The 16,182-nt window shown below is 45.0% G+C and overlaps 1 protein-coding gene and 1 long non-coding RNA gene across 7 annotated transcripts in view; one reads left to right on the top strand and one right to left on the bottom strand.

Annotated features, from left to right (window-relative positions):
• Positions 1 to 11,522, top strand: part of LOC147995106 (uncharacterized) — a 38,799-nt gene extending 27,277 nt beyond the window's left edge. Inside the window, exons 1-3 of one of the 3 annotated variants that reach the window (XR_015687108.1) lie at positions 1,475 to 1,528; positions 7,794 to 7,888; positions 10,125 to 11,522. This is a non-coding gene — a long non-coding RNA (uncharacterized LOC147995106). Of the gene's footprint in view, positions 1 to 1,474; positions 1,529 to 7,564; positions 7,889 to 10,124 lie in introns of those variants that run through there. The other 2 variants (XR_015687109.1, XR_015687110.1) reach the window with 2 other exon arrangements.
• The window catches only part of Bcl2l14 (Bcl2-like 14), a 40,550-nt gene extending 25,870 nt beyond the window's left edge, over positions 1 to 14,680 (bottom strand). Inside the window, exons 1-3 of one of the 4 annotated variants that reach the window (XM_087658945.1) lie at positions 14,548 to 14,680; positions 13,384 to 13,485; positions 12,202 to 12,350 (exon numbers count right to left, since the gene is read on the bottom strand). The gene's annotated coding sequence lies outside the window, so the exon portion shown is untranslated. Of the gene's footprint in view, positions 1 to 7,337; positions 7,460 to 12,201; positions 12,351 to 13,383; positions 13,604 to 14,547 lie in introns of those variants that run through there. The other 3 variants (XM_087658946.1, NM_001024338.1, XM_087658947.1) reach the window with 3 other exon arrangements.
• Between the last annotated feature and the right edge of the window lie 1,502 nt (positions 14,681 to 16,182).

Below are 16,182 nucleotides of genomic sequence, written 5' to 3'. Positions count from 1 at the left end.
CACCCCCCTCTGTAACTATTGAGGCTATCATGTGATGTCTGTTCCCGAGACCATTTTTGTGAGGTATTATTACATCGATTGATTTGCATATGCTGAATCCCTGCGTATCTGGAATAAAGTCAACTTGATCATGTGAACAATTTTATTTTTAAAAATTTGTTTGCAAATACTTTGCTGAGAGTTTTTTACGTCTATGTTTAACAGAGAGGTTGGTCTATAACTGTTGTTGCTGTTGTGTCTTTGTGTGGTTTGGTATAAGGACAAATGACTGTCCGTGTCACCTGTGAGCACACCAAAGCACATGCTGGCCTCCAGGCTCCCTCAATGCCCGAGGCTCTTCTCAGCTCTCCTCAGCCCTACCCTCTGCTCTAAGCTTCTCCAGCTCATGAGCTTCCTTCCCTCAGCTTCTCATTCCCATGTAACTAACCCGGCCCTTTTGGCCACGGGCTCTTCTTTTGCCTTCTCCTTCTGGTTCCCTCTCTCTTGGCCTCCTTTCCTGCATTCTCTTTCTCTCTTTCCCATCTCTAACTTCTCATGGCCCTGTCCTGTCTGTTGGCCACGCTCAGTCCACTTTCTCTCCTTGCTCTCGACTCTTTCAGATGCCTGGGCGGTCCTCTTCCTCATATCTACCTTCTCCACCTTCATCCCCTTGGAATGGCGATGTCATCATAGGACAACGCTGGCTTCATAAAAAGAATTTGATAGCATCCTTCCCTTTCCTGTTATAGACCCGGTTGAGAAGCTTGGTGTTAGTTCTTTAAGGGTCTATCGAAACTCAGCAGTAAATCCATCTGGTCTTGGGTTGTTTAGTTATTATTTTTAGTTAAGAGGTTTTGTTTTGTTTCTTCAATTTTGTTACTGCCTCAATCTCATTGCTTGTTATAAAAATCTGTTTAAATAGTTTATCTTGTATTGATTTGATTTTGGTATGCCATATGAGTTTAGAAATTCACCCACATCTTTTAGATTTTCCAGCTTAGTTTTTAAATTATATCCTCCCAAGGAACTTTTGCTTTTCATTGGTATCTGTTGCAATGTTTTCCTTTCATCTCTATTTTTATTACTTCGTTCATCTCTATTTTTATTACTTTGAAGACTCTCACTCTCCTTCCCCTCTCTCCCCCTCCCTCCCCTCCCCTCTCTCCTCTCCCTCCCCTCTCTTCTCTCCCTCCCCTTTCTCCTCTCCCTCCCCTCTCTCCTCTTCCTCCCCTTTCCTCCCATCCCTCCCCTCTCCCCCTTCTCCCCCTCCTCTTTCTCTCTCTCTCTCTCTCTCTCTCTCTCTCTCTCTCACACACACACACACACACACACACACACACACACACACACACACACACTTTTGTCTGTCTTTTCTAAGTGCTAACTCGATGGCCTCCTTTGTCTAATGTTGGTTTTAACTCTGCCAGATGTTAAAACAGCAAAACCTACTCTCTTCCTAGTTGTATTTGTTTAAGTGCCTTTTCTGTTGGGCGGCGCTGGTGCACACATTTAATCCCGGTGCTCTGGAGGCAGAGGCAGGCAGATCTCGGTGAGTCTGAGATCATGCATTTCTTTAGTCTGTTTTTAATCATGAAACTTTTTCTTTCTCCTTTAATTATGGCAGATAGTTTTACTGGGGTAGCATTCTGGGTTGCAGTTGCTGTCTGTCAGAGCTTTAAGCACGTAGTTCTAAGGTCTCCTGGTTCTTAAGTTGCTGTTGAGAAATCTGACATTGTTCTAATGAAGCTGCTTTTGTGACTTGATGTTTCTCTCTTCACATCCCAATATATTTTTTGTCTATTTAGTGTTTTTGCTAAATTATGACATGGGAAATTTCTTTTACGGTCTTGTCTGTTTAGTTTTTTAAATATATTCGTATCCAGTTAAACATCTTTCTTTTTTTTTATGATGATCTTACTGTTGTTTTCTATTCCTTTAGCATGAAATTTTTTTCCATGCTTATGATTCTTAGATTTTATCTTTTCATAGTGTTCTATTGATCTCAGCTGCTCTGTTCATATTTTATTTATTTCCTTGTCATTGACTGAACTCCCTAACTTTTCCTTGTTGTCATCCAGCCTTAATTTTACGTCTTTCCTTTAGTCCTTCCTATTGACACAAAGATTTTTATTGGATTTACCGACAAGTTTCCTTTCTTGTGTTTATTTCTTTTCATTATTCTTCTTCATTAGCTTTTAATCTACTGGCCTGGCTTTCTTATTCCATGTATGTGCTTGTGTCGTCTCAGAGTTGGCTCAGGAATGTGTGTCCTTTTTGATTTCTTTGGTTTTACTTACACTTATTCTTTGGGTTCTTCCTCTGGGATTTCATCTAAATCCTTCTCATCAGGTGCCATTGCTGGGGATTAAATAAATTTTGGAGAGTCTTGATGCCTTGCTTGTCCACAGTTCTTGTATTTTATATGAAGTCATTGGTCAAGTTAAAATCACCATTATTATTTCAGTGGAAGTGTTTGAAATATTCAAGAGGGTTTAAAGTGTAATAGGGTTGAGGTGTCGTTTTCTTTGCTAGCCGGGTGTTTGGGGTACTGAGATTGGTCTTCAGTACTCCTTCCCGTCTGCATGGTGACTTCAGTCATTCTCTTGGGCTTCCAGACATGTTTGGCATGTCAAACACCGGGGTAGTCTTTTGTGACATTAGGTCACAACTGCTTGTCTTACCAGTGGACAGTTTTTTGAGGGTTGGGTTACAAATGCTGTTTTCGTTCTTGAGTGGACTTTTGAGAGTTTGGGTCCCATTTACTGTTCCCAGCAATGGGTGGTCTTCCATGAATCAGGTCACAGATGCTGGTCACCTCCGGGTGGGCCCTTCTGAAGTCCAGGCATGAATGCTGACTGCTGGTCTGTATTTCCCAGGGTCAGGCACACTGCTTAGATCCTGTGTCAGAGGTTTTTTTTTTTTTTTTTTTTTTTTTTTTTTTTTTTTTTTTAACTGCAGATTCCCACCTGGCTGAATACAGTTCTGACAGGAAGTCTTTTTCCCCCAAGGTCTAGAGGAAATCTGCTGGCCAGAGTTCACTGTACAGTCCCATGACACTTATTCTGGGTCCCCGGAACAGTGTGGTTCTTAGGGGATCTGGGGCTGCCAAGCCACTGGCCTAGCAGGGGTCTCTTAAAAAAAGGGTAGAGTCACTGACTCATGGACGCTGGTCGAGCGCCAAGGAGAACGGGTTTTTCCAGTTTTCTTCTCTGTACAATTTCTCCTGTTTACAATTTCTACCCTCCTTCCTCTTCAATCCCGCTGGCTTCTCTAAAATGTCTGTTACTGAGAGCACCAAGATGGGTGTGTGTGTGTGTGTGTGTGTGTGAGAGAGAGAGAGAGAGAGAGAGAGAGAGAGAGAGAGAGAGAGAGAGAATTACAGGTTGTCACCCCATAGCCCTGCTTTCTCTCACCAGACCAGCCAATCCCTCCCTATTGATTCTGGGCTCTGTTCCGAGGCCCCCCCCCCCCCCCCCCCCCCGTCTGTTTTCCTCGCCTGGAAGCTGATGCCTTCAGCCTTCACTCACCTCAACTGATAGCTCTTGTTCACTTTCCCCCACTTTACTCTCTGGAGCGTCCAGCAGATCGAGCCCACGTGTCACCTACCGCTGTCCACTGGTTATGCAATCCTAACCATGCTGAGGGCAGGTGTCAGGATTCCTGTTTCCCAGAGGAGGCGACAGGCTTAGGGTGGTTAGGGTTCTCCTTGGTTGATTGAGATCCAGATCGTGGTCCTTCTGGCTTCAGGTCAAATCACATATCTTTCCAGTGACCCCAAAACCCCATTTCAGATAGGACCAGTAGAAAAGCTTATAAGCAAGAATTTCGCCCCAGATGTAGTAAAAGCCACGAAATTTAATTTTAGATATGACATGCTACTACCCTATGATTAAACTCTCTATGTATATGACGTAAGAAATAGTCATATATGGTTTTAGTCTCCATCCAGATTCTTAACTGACGTAGACTTTTGTATTCTTGTATTCTTATGATCCCGAAACTTTGAGCACAGCTGGTAAAGCATAGATAAAGAAACTGGATAAACTCTAGGGAAGGGGAACTGGTCATGTAGCTCTCAGGCTAATAGACCCAGACAAGGTGAAAAAATGACCGGAGCATGGGAAATTGTGACTCTTGGTGTCCTAAAATAAACTCCCACCAGCAAATGAACATTGTGTGTAGGAGTTTGGTCAGCTGAGAGGCTATTAAAGAAGTATTAGGAATGGGTTTTCTTCCTAATGAGCAGGGTAGTGTCGACACACATCTTTAATCCCAGTACTCCGAAGGCAGGGGCAGGCAGATCTTTGCTAGTTCATGGAAGCCTGCTTTACAGAGTGAGTCCCAGGATAGCCAGGGCGACACAGAGAAGTCTTGTCTCAAACAAACAAACAAACAAACAAACAAACAAACAAACAAAACCAAAACCAAAACCAAAAAACAAACAAACAAAAAATCCCCAACAGTGCTCACCTGTTATCCCAGCACTTTGGCAGTCAAGGCCAGAAGACCAGGAGAATGAAATGATCAAAGTCGAGGACCCTGGGCTACTTTGTTACAAAAGAGAACAATTTCACAAAGCAAAAGGTATTGGAAAGGAAACTAAGAGACAAGGAAGTGAGCTCACCAAGGACAGACTCTGTCTACAGACACACTCGGGTCGCCCCCCCCCCCCCCGCCGCCACTCCCCCCTCCCCACTCCCCCCCCCCCCCCCGTACCTAAGAAGCTGTCACATCACCACGCCAGCCTCAACACATTTTCTGTATTAACCTGATACAAAAACTACTTCCCTTTCAGTCCTAAAAGTACACATGCTTCTGTAGAAAAGATGCAGAAACTAAAAAGGACATATAATGAAATAAAAATGCTTACGAAAGAAAAAATGCTTACGAACATTCATTCATTCATTCACTTCATAGCAAATATTGTTATAATGTTGTTGTTCCATTCTCCCTGTTATCTTGGTAACTAGTCCAGGTTTTGTTCCATATTTTATACGGCTGTCCCTGAAGGGTTTAGAAGATGCCACTCCACGGCCCTTCACTCTGACAATAGGGCATTTTGAGTTGGCAAACAGGCACAGGCAGACTCTCCTCTCTCCCCTGCTCTGTGAGGAAGGGCAGGTAGGTTTTCACTGGAGCCTGATCTAGACTGGTAAGGGAAGGACAGCACCAGTCCTCGCTGACACACACACTGCTCTTACATCGATGCTTTTCCACACTGTCAGCTGCCCTTGAAAGTCTAGAACCTTCCCCTTCGCCTTGCTAGGCCCCTTCAAATTGGTCGGTTTTATTTTTGTTGTGAGGATGTGGTGTAAGATCTTGATTCTTGCTGGTTTATGTTGTTTTTCTTTTTTCTTCTTTTCTTCCTTTTATTTACTTATTTTTTCTTTTAGGGTTTTTTTTTTTTTTTTTTTTTGATATGGAGTTTCTCTGTGTAGCTTTAGCTGGCTTGTAACTCACTCTGTAGTCCAGGCTGGCCTCGAACTCACAGAGATCGGCCTGTCCCTGCCTCCTGAGTGCTGTGTGCACCACTGCCACCAGCTCCTTTTGGATTTTTGATATAGGGTCTTGCCATGTAGCTTAGCTGGCTTTGAACTTCTGATCTTCCTGCTTCCTGATGTGCACCCCCAAATCTGACTCAAACAGAGTTCTACATTACTCAACTCTCCTGTAGTCTGTGTGGTGCATGAAACTTGAAGCTAGTTTTTCTTTGGTTAGCTAAACGTCTTTTAATATGGAAGAATCCAGAAAGAGAATGTGGGGGGAATACTGCCACCCAGTCCTTGTCAGTAAATCCAGAACTGTGTTTGGGTGGGGACAAACTACGGAAGGCGGTGAGTGGTGACAGCGTTGCTGGTAAGGTCAGAGGCAAGGGCAGAGCAAGAAACATTGTTTCCATCAGGGCCCTCCTGGCACAGAGACTGGATAGAATTGGGGTGGATTAGGCTATCCCGACTTCCTTTGAGGACTCCACCATTGAGAACATCTCGGACTTGATGCTAATATCAACTCTACCTCTAAGGAAGCCGGGAAGGTAGATGTTGGTCTACACGACTGCTAATGAGACAGTGTCTGCCCTAGGAGAGGCTATGAGAAACTCGGAGAAAATGAACATCTGTCTTGTCAAATTTATGATCACTGAAAAAGAATTCTCGACCTAATCAGCCATCAACTATAGAAATAAACAGAAGCATGTTCTCACAGTTGCTGGTTTTGTTTTTTGTTTTTTTTTTTTTAAACTCAGTTGTGTAGAGAGTATTTATAGTTATGCCTAGCTTGCAGATAAGGAAACTGAGGCAAAGAATTGCTCAAGGTGACATGTGTAGCTGAGGTTGGAGGGAACCCTAGGCTGTCTGTCTTTAGAGCCCCACACCCTGACCATCTTTCCTGTCACTATTTTGATGTCTTTTATTAACTCCGTATTCTTTTCTGGAACCATGACTGCTGCCCCTTGACTCTGGAGTAGAAAACATGGTTTGAGACAGGAAAAAGACCGATGATATGTCCTCAGTGGGTGATTGGGAGTTTGGAAGCCATCTGGTTCCTAGGGGCTTGCCCCTTGCATGCTCCGGATTAGTCCACATCGAGATTTCACAGAGATGCAGGTTAATGTGTAGAAGACGAGGGAATATAAACATAGTCCCTCCCATGAAAATGAGGGCTGGTTCCCGCAGAATGCCCTCCTTTATTGTCCTGCAGAGAACAGGCAGCCTTTCCAGTTTGTCCTGTTTGTGGATTCATCTCTGCATTCCTTATCTAACTATAAATGCCTGGTGTTTGAAGGTCTCCTTTGAACCAGATAGAATATCAGATTGGTTTCGGTTAGACGGTTCAGAAGGCATTTGAAACACACTCTCTCTCTCTCTCACTCTCTCTCTCTCTCTTATGATGTGGACCTTAGATCTCGCTTTTTTTTTTTTAATGTGTTAGTTAAGCCCAATACATTTATTTATTATTTTTTTTTATTAACTTGAGTATTTCTTATATACATTTCGAGTGTTATTCCCTTTCCCAGTTTCCGGGCAAACATCCCCCTCCCCCCTCCCCTTTCTTATCGGTGTTCCCCTCCCCACCCTCCCCCCATTGTCCCCCTCCCCCCAACAGTCTAGTTCACTGGGGGTTCAGTCTTAGCAGGACCCAGGGAATACATTTATTTTTAAACTTCCCCGCGAGTGTACAACATGTTGTGGTCATAGTCTCCCCTCATTACGATCTCCCTCACGCTTCTGCTTTCTTCTTCCTAGATAGTTAATCGCCTTCCTAGTCTCATGTCTTTTTTTCCCCACAAGGGCTGCTTGTGCGAGCATGGCTACGGGGGTGGGGGTGGGGGGCGTTTACTTAGAGTAGGGGCAACTTACCAGTGGCTACACCACTGAAGAAATGACACCCTCACCCCAGCAACTGTTAACTGCCACCAGCTCCTTGGCGGGGTAGGGGTGGGTGGACACCTCAGGAGCTCCTCCCCTATCCATGGTGGAATGTTGAAGGGACCAATCAGACTGAGTTCTTTTACAACATGAGAATGTTAAATAAAATATATTTATTGTAAACCTTAGTTAAATCATTTAAATTCTTCGGCTTTCAGGCCCACCGTATCTTCATGTCGGACCATAGGCTTGATTGAAGCACATTTGTATGCATTGGAGACATTTCTGTTACTCATTCTGCGTCTGACTGGATGAGGGACCTGAAGCGGGTGCTCCCGTTGGTTCAGGTGCTCGAACCTTTGTTACCAGCAGGTGGCGCTGTTTGCGAAGGTTAGGAACTCCTCAGAAGGCTACCGATAGCTGGGGTTGGGCCTTTATTTCCTACAGGAGCTTTCTGTTTCCTGATCTGTGAAGATGTGGACAAGCTACGTGACAAGCTCGAGAGGTGATCCTCTGTTACGGAAAAGAGCGAGCTGAGCAAGGTATGGGGACGGAGGCCCTTTCTCTGGTCTCTGCTTTAGTGTCTGCCAATCTTTGGCTTTCCTCAGAGATCAGGACAAGAAGTCAAATTAACCCTTTCTTCTCTAGGCTGCTTTTGATCAAGCTGTCTTTTTTGCAGCCATAGAAAATAAACTAAGAACGGGTCACAGTTGAGGGGTGCTGGAGGAGAGGGCTGACTTTCCCAGTCTTGGGGAGTTGGTGGTTCAGAAGCCTCACACTTTTGGGAATGCCCTAAAAAAGAACCCGAGTTATTAGGGGATAGTTCCATGGAGGTGTCACGAGTTCCGAAAGGGTCTGTGAGGAGCGCAGGAACCAGCCCAGTGGCAGATAGTGCCTGCCTGGCATGTCTGAAGCACCGAGTTCAATTCTTACACCACCCAAAGACCAAAATCCCAGAGTTAGTGAAGGGCACCTTCCAGAACCAGGGGTCAAAGGTCAAAGGGTGTGCATGGGGATGAGTTGAACAATTACAAAACAGGTGTAGGTGTAAAACTCCGTGGGTGGCTTCTCACCGTTGCCCAAAGTGTGAAGTGTCTGTGGATGGAATGAGAAACTCGGCCCTTCTGCCTTGGTCTGGCTTGGGTGTCTGAGTGTGGGCAACGGGTCCAACATTTCTGGCCTCGAACATTCTGTGAGAAACGCCTCACCTCTGACTGTGAGTAACAAGCAAATGTATAGCAGGAGAGGTGAAACCCACCTTTGAGCCCTGTCCTTGACTCTGTCGGACATTTTTTTATGATTGACTTGGGTAGTGACGAGTTCATAGACCATGGGAAGAGGAGGTTGGGGGGAGGAATATGGTCCACGGAGTCAGGTGAGAATTCTAAATGTGAGTGTTGGCTCTGTCATTTCCCAATTAGACTCTCTCTCTCTCTCTCTCTCTCTCTCTCTCTCTCTCTCTCTCTCTCTCTCTCTCTCTCTCTCCTTCCCCTTTCCTCTCCCTCTTCCCCATCCCCTCTCTCCTCTTTCTTCCTCATTGTTTCTCCACCTTATTGTTTCGAGGCGGTCTCTCATTGCGCCCAGGGCTTGCTGCTTCTGATAGATTAGCCATTCTGCAAGCCCCAGAGTTCTGCCTGCTTTCTGTCCCTTGTACTGGGTTACAGATGTGGGCCACCACACCAAGCTTTTTCTGGGCATCTGTACAGACTCATGGCTGAACATCCAAACTACAACTCACAGTTGCACAGCAAAGCAAGCCCTGTGGCCGCTGAGCCACACTTCTAGCTCCTAAAATAGCTTATGAACAGTTTCCTTAACCACACTAGCCTCGGTTTCCTAATCTATTCAAAGAAGACACAAAGATCTGACTTTGTGTCAAGAGCAAAGGGCTGAGGTTTTCGAGGGAAGCACTTGGCAGGTGTCGGGTACAAAGCTGGTGTTTCAGAAACTGCCAGCTGTTGTTGGCAAGTGATCATTGCTCTGGGAAAGGCAATATATGAGGTCCCAAAATTATTGCAGGGACAAGCTTGCACTAAGATTTGGAACACTTAGGATTAACCAATCAGTTGTATGCAGAAAGAGTAAGAGAAGCCTTACTTAGGAGCGGCCTCGTGTCAAAATGCCTTGTGGCTGAGTGTCTGCTTTATTTGAAACAGTGTGGGACACCTTCCCGAAAGGCGATGGTGGGCCGACGGGATGGCTCAGGGGTTAAAGGCGCTTGTGGCCAAGCCTAATGAACTGAGTTTCGTCCCTGAGTTCCACATGGTAGAAAGAGAGAACCAACCTCAAGTTGTCCTTTGACCTCCACACACGTGCTGCTGTGATGTACACAGTAAACAAATGTAATGCAGAAATTAAAGAAAGCGATAATGTTCTAAGCTGAGTTAATAGGAGTGTCAAAGACGTCATGGCATGCTGTACCCTTGAAGGGAAAACCACACCTGCAGAGCTGCGTTCAGCCCTGTTCTTACAGCTCTGTAGAATTATGTCGAACCCAGGGCCTTGTGCAGGGAGGTAAGCACTTTACCGGCAAGTTACAGCTCTGGCTTGATTCTTATTTAACTCAGACCAGGACTTCCTGTGTAGCCCTGGCTACCCTGGCACTTGCTGGGGAGGCTCAGACTGATCTAGAACTCATTGTAATCTTGTTGCCTCAGCCTCTGGGATTCCAAGCATGGGTCAAAATGCCTGCTTCCCAGACTGACTCTTGCACCTTTTTACTGAAGAAATAGAGCAGGTAGCCAAACTGCCTGAATTCAAATTCCGCTCTCTCTTTAGACCAGCTCTAGGAACCTGGACAAGTCGGTTAACTTCCCGGTGCCTCTGACGACTAACTTGGGAGGAAACGTAGAGTACAATGGTTGCAGTTAGGCCAAGAGAGTGCGGATCTTCTGGAACTCCTCGGAGCCCCTGTGATTACTTTCAGTAGAGCGTGAGATTTACACTGAGGACACACATTTCTTAGTCTTTACCTTCCAGACAAAGAGTGCCGTTTGGAAACTTCAGTTACTTCCAGCCTTGGGACTTCTACTGTTTTTGACTGTGGATGGCTCTCTGGTGATAGCTCTCTTGTAACTAGAGATTGCCCCCGAGCAACCAATCATTTGTAACCTAACGCATGACCAGACTCCCAGCACCAACCTAAATTCACCGTAACAACCTGGGTAGGTAGTTAACAGAGCTAACAGAAAACTATCTAAAAAGTTACTTCTCATTTCATAGTCGCCCCCCTTTTCATGCATGTGCGCGCATATGCGCGCGCGCGCACACACACACACACACACACACACACACACACACACACACACACCACACAGGCACACAGAGCCCAGTCCTCTTTTTTCTTGATGGAATTACTTGCTTAGCTTCTCATTTACCTGTATTTCTGATTAGCAAATTTCTTCTGTCTTTGCGTCCATCTTCAACCTCCTTTGATGCCCTGGTTTACGACTATAAAACAGAACACTAAGGACTGTATCTGTCCAGTAAGGCTGATATGAGGTTCCAACAGATGGACCTATGAGTGGGCGAGGTGCTCTCGGAGGAGTATGGCTCTCAGTAACAGCTGCTGCAGTTGTAATTGCAGGTGGAGGTGGTGATGTGGGGCTGTGTTCCCGCCCTCACGAGTCTCATATGGTACAGCCAGCACCAGCCTTAGGAGATCGTCAGGGGCACAGAGAGACTTTCTGGATGGTGATCCGTGCTGCGTCAGAGTCACAGGGAGAGTGCGGCTCCGTGATCTCCCTTGGTAGCTTCACTAGCTCTGTCCAAACACTCCTTGCTATGGCCGGCTTCGCACAAGACGTACTGCGCTCGTGCTCATTTCCAAACATCCCACAGAAGCCAGGAAGTACGGATCACGCCAATTATCCATCTCAGCTGAATGGACAGAGAACCTCTGATACACATCCAGCGTGCAGTCTCAAAACGGGAAATCCCGTAAACGGTGATAGCGCAGATGAGCCTGGTGTGCAACGGTGTTAAGTGAACTCAGCCAGCATGGGGGAAAGAAATGCTACCCAAGCCACTTCCCATAGGCTTGGAGTTGACTGGTGGCTAGACAGTAGCTGGGGGAAGGGGACACTGGGTTAAAGGCACAACTGTTCAGTACGAAAGCGACGACTGTACAGATTGGTGACTCATTGCAATAAATAATTCATTGTACATTTCAAAACAGATGATGGCATGGATGTTGAGTGTTTTTACTACACAAAATAAAAAAAGAGGTGATTAACTTGTTAATCAACCTGATATACTCAATATACATTACAAATATGTATCAAAAAATTACCTTGGCCTGGCGTGACAATGCATGTCAATAATCCCAGAGCTTAGGAGCAGAAGCAGGAGGATCATAGGTTCAAGGCCAGCCTGGGCCAAATAACAAGACCCTGTCTCAAAAAATGGAAGCAACAATAAAACATTGCAGTGCAGCCTCAGATACACACAATCGTTACTTGTCAGTGGAAAACCCACAAGAACTGACGCTGGGCCTCTCACAGGTCTGAATCCTAGCTACTCAAGATGCTTACATTCAATTCTAGCTTGAGCTTCTGTATTATTTCAAAGCTAGTGAGTAAAATCCTCCTTTAAAAAAAGATCTGGGACTGGAGACACAGCTCAGTGAGAGAGTTTGTCCAACACCTATAAGGCCCTGGAACTGAAAACAAGACAAGACCATAACCCAAACCAAAACCAAACCGAAACGTAACAACTCCCCAAACAAACATCAAAACAATAAAACAAAACAGAAAACAGAAAAAAGAGGGAGGGAAGAAGCAAGCGCAGATCCTCATCCCTTTTTCTCTCAGGACCTGTGTCTCTCTCAACTTCTGGGAAAGTCTTTGCCTCTCACCTCCTTCAGAAGCGTTAACAGGCTCTTCAAGGAAGACTGGTCACTCTTCCACACGCTGTCCCACAATAGGTTTGCAACACATCTTTCAGTCCTTACTGGCCTTCAGCCTCAGAGTCCACCGACTCAGTCTCTGTCTTCATCCTGTTTGCCTAAAGAGCAAGGAGACGTAACTCGCCTCAGGATTCCTCTCAGCACACACCTTTGTCCACACAGGCCGTCATGAAAAGAACATGCTGCTTCTTACGGTTCTGTCAGAAGAGAGCTTTAGGGGAAATGAGTTTCCTGGATGAAGAACCAGAGTTAGGTCATTCTGCTCTCTGGAACTCCTCACGGTGATAGCCATTTAATGAGCGCAGCTCTTTGTGAACAGGGGAAGAAGGCATGATGACCACCATCAGGACTGAGTGGAGGGAGCCAGGACACGTCCTTGAGACTCCTTGTTTATGAGCTGGGTTTCCAGCATCATGAAAGATTCTGGTGACCTTTTAGTGATTACATGTGGTCATAGTCACGGGAGAAGAATGGGATGGCTGGGTGTCAACCCAAGTGAGGCTGAGAAGGGACAGCCCTGCCCAGGTGGTCTCATTCCCCCACTACTCCAGAGTGCATAGACTGCTCCCTGAAAGCCAGCTCCCCTCCCCTTGGCTTCTATGTCATGCCTTGCCCCTGCCCTTCCCCAACCTTTCCTGCTCACTGCTTCTTGGTGAGCTGACAAAAGCAACTTCATGTTGAATTTCACACTCTGTCTTAGTCACTTTTTACTGCTGTGATGAGACACTGTGATGAGGGCAACGTACGAAATAAAAAGTATATATGGGGGCCACAGTTCCAGAGAGTTAGAGGACATGACCCTTGTGGCAGGGAGCATGGCAACAGGCAGGCAGGCATGGCATTGGGGCGGTAGTGAGAGTTTACATCTTGAGACACAATCACAAGGCAGAGAGAGCGATCAGAGCTAACTGGGAATGGTTTGGGCATTTGGAACCACAGAGCTTGCTCCCTCCACACCTTCTCCAACAAGGCCACGCCTCCTAATCCTTCTCAAACAGTCCCATCAACTGGGGACCAAGTATTCAAATATGAGTCTGTGGGAGTCATCCTTATTCAAACCATCATATACCCCAAAGTCATAAGTTTCATCTAGAAGTATCTGGGACATCTCACGAAAACCTCTCAACTTACCTTTGGTTCGTCATGCTGCTCAGAACTCATAATGGACACTTCCACAGGACAAGTCCTAGGCCTCTCTTTTTGAGGCCTCACTTGGTCTTTGTGCTTTCCACCCTGTAATTCCATTGCATTTACAAATTTCAGCTCCACCTCCTCTTTTACTCCTTGCATCCCAGGTGGACAGCTGTCCATCCGCTCCTGCAGGGAACTGGCTCTGGGCCCTGCTGGATAACTGAATCCTCAGATGTTCAAGTATTTGCAAATGACAGATCCATGGCCTCCCATGTACTAAATTATTCTTAAACCACTGATAACACTGAATACAGTGTACATGGTGTGCAAATAGTTGTTATACTGTATTGTTTAGTGTTGCTATTTGGATATGAAGGTCCCCCACGAAAGGCTCATGTGGAGGCACTCAGGCGATCTGAAGGAAAATCACTGGAGGTGGATGCTTGAGAAATTCCTTAGTGTTTCCTTTTCTCTACTTCCTGTCTGCTATGAGGTGAACTTCCTTTGTCACACACTCTCCTGGCCTTAATACTGTATCTTACTACTGGCCTAGGAGTGCTAAGCCAAGTGACACTAGCCTAAAACCTTGGAAACTATAAGTGGAGACAAATCTTTCTTCACTCATTGCTTCGAGCATCCTGTCAGAGTGACCAAAAAGCAACTAGTACATTTTGGAAATGTTAGGCAGAAACTTCTCTACATTTCCAGCACAGATGCATTCTTTCTCCCTGAACAGTTTTGCTCAACATTTGGTTAAAGCCATGATTAAAACCACTGTGCAGACACAGGGCCTGCTCTTAAGTTTCTGGTTAAAAAGTTATTTTTTTCAGCCCTTTGGCATTCCTTTTAGGACAAGGTATTTCCTTGGTCTGAAGCTCTTTCGAAGGCTCCTCTCAGTCACCATCCCCATACTAGGGTATGAATGATGGCCCCCTAGAGGGCTTCTCACCTCAAGTCTACATTATTAGCTCTCTTTAGGCATCCCCTTCTTCCCACCCTTGGCCTTGGTGTCTTGACCATCCTGGTCTCTTTCCTGAGGGTTCTGCTCAGAAAACCTGGTAAATTTTCCATTGTCCCTGACAGCACAAACGTCTAGGAAAACACCAAGTTTAAGAGTAGATTGCATTCTAAAACCACATTCTAAGTGACTTGTTTAGAACTCACATTTTCCCCTCCTGCTGATGTTCTTCATGGTGGTTAGTTTTGCTAGGTTAGGCCAGAAGAGGCCATTTAACTAGTAGGGTTAAGCTAAAGTGTGGAACCCTTAGAATCTTAAAGACTAACAGTTTGGTAGAACACAGTGTTTCCATGGGAAAATATTTCCTGGGTTCTGCATTGGAATACTTGGATTCTTTTGAATGTCTGCAGGGAATCTGAGCACCCCTCCCCTGTATTACATTTAAAACACACTACAGTCCTTTTTGGGGGGCTACAATACACCAGACAGTGACAAGTCATTATGTTTCTCTTGTCAATACAGAGAACTGGGAACTGGACACCCATTTCAGATAGGGCAGTCAAAACTACCCTCAGTGATTTGAATGTCATAGGAATAACCCACCGCTTTCTGATTGGATTTAAGGCCTAATTCATAAGTTGAAATCCATACCTGGGACAGTTATAGGGCTAGGAACCTGTAGCTAGAGGTCATAGCCGTAGGAGTGAACCTATTACAGTTACTTCCCTAAATAGACACAGCATAAAACACTCTCCTAAAGATTTATTGTCATACCCATAAGTCGGTGTCAGCGACCCTCATCAAAGAAGCTTCTTTTGCCATAGACGATGGCTAACATAGAAACCCACAATGGTCAAGATGCAGAGAATAAGGACTTTCTGTTCTGATTTCATTTAGTAGACACTCTATGGTACTGATTTATCAATGTCTCAGCTCCTTTTTTAAAGCCTGTGGATTCTGTTCTTAAGACTGATCTTGATTGCACCTCAGCGTTCTGAGATGCTGTAGCCAATGCTCCTTTATTTACCGTTTTCTTTATCCATCTTTGAGGGCAATCTATCTCCACCATGTTCTTCCTCCCTGTTTGTCACTCTTTTTCTCTGCCAACTCTAGTGACGATGGCGACCATTATGACTTTTATTTTATTAATTTCACCTTTTGTTCCCAGCATCTTTGTTTTTTTACAACATTTGAATTCTTCTATTGGATTTCTCTCCCATTTTGCTGGCCTTTGCCATTCGCAGTGCTGATTCCTATCCATCTTGATGACTTTCTCTTCTGTGCCGTTACCTTTCCTCTGCATGTTCTGTACTGGCTTCCTTTCTTCGTCCATGTGATTGGAAGTCAAAACAATGGGCACTTGAAGCAGGTGCTCATATTAAATCTATAATCAGAAAATAGAGAGAAATGAATACCTGTATGCCAGGACTCTGTTCACTTGTCCATCTTATGCAGTCCACTATTTGTCCTGTCCACAATTAAAAAATTATCAATTTCCAAATCAATTGATGTAATATAGAAGATGTCTCCCAGACATACAGAGTCTAACCTTAGACTAACAATGCCTCATAGACACAGAGTCTGACCTTAGACTAGACAATCTTTCACAGATATAGAGTCTAATCTTAGACTAGATAGTTCTTCTCAGACATATAGTCTAACCTTAGACTAGACAATGCCTCACAGACATAGAGTCTGACCATAGACTAGATAATCCCTCATAGACACAGAGTATAACCTTACACTAGATAATCCATCACTGACTTACAGAGTCTAACCTTAGACTAGACAATCTCTCACAGATATAGAATCTAGCCTTAGACTAGATAATCCATCACAGA

This window comes from Rattus norvegicus, chromosome 4 (genome assembly GCF_021556685.1).
Source record: "Rattus norvegicus strain SHRSP/BbbUtx chromosome 4, alternate assembly SHRSP_T2T, whole genome shotgun sequence".
Taxonomy (NCBI): Eukaryota; Metazoa; Chordata; class Mammalia; order Rodentia; family Muridae; genus Rattus; species Rattus norvegicus.
The sequence above is the reverse complement of the archived record's forward strand: the minus strand, read 5'-3'. Positions and strand labels throughout refer to the sequence as shown.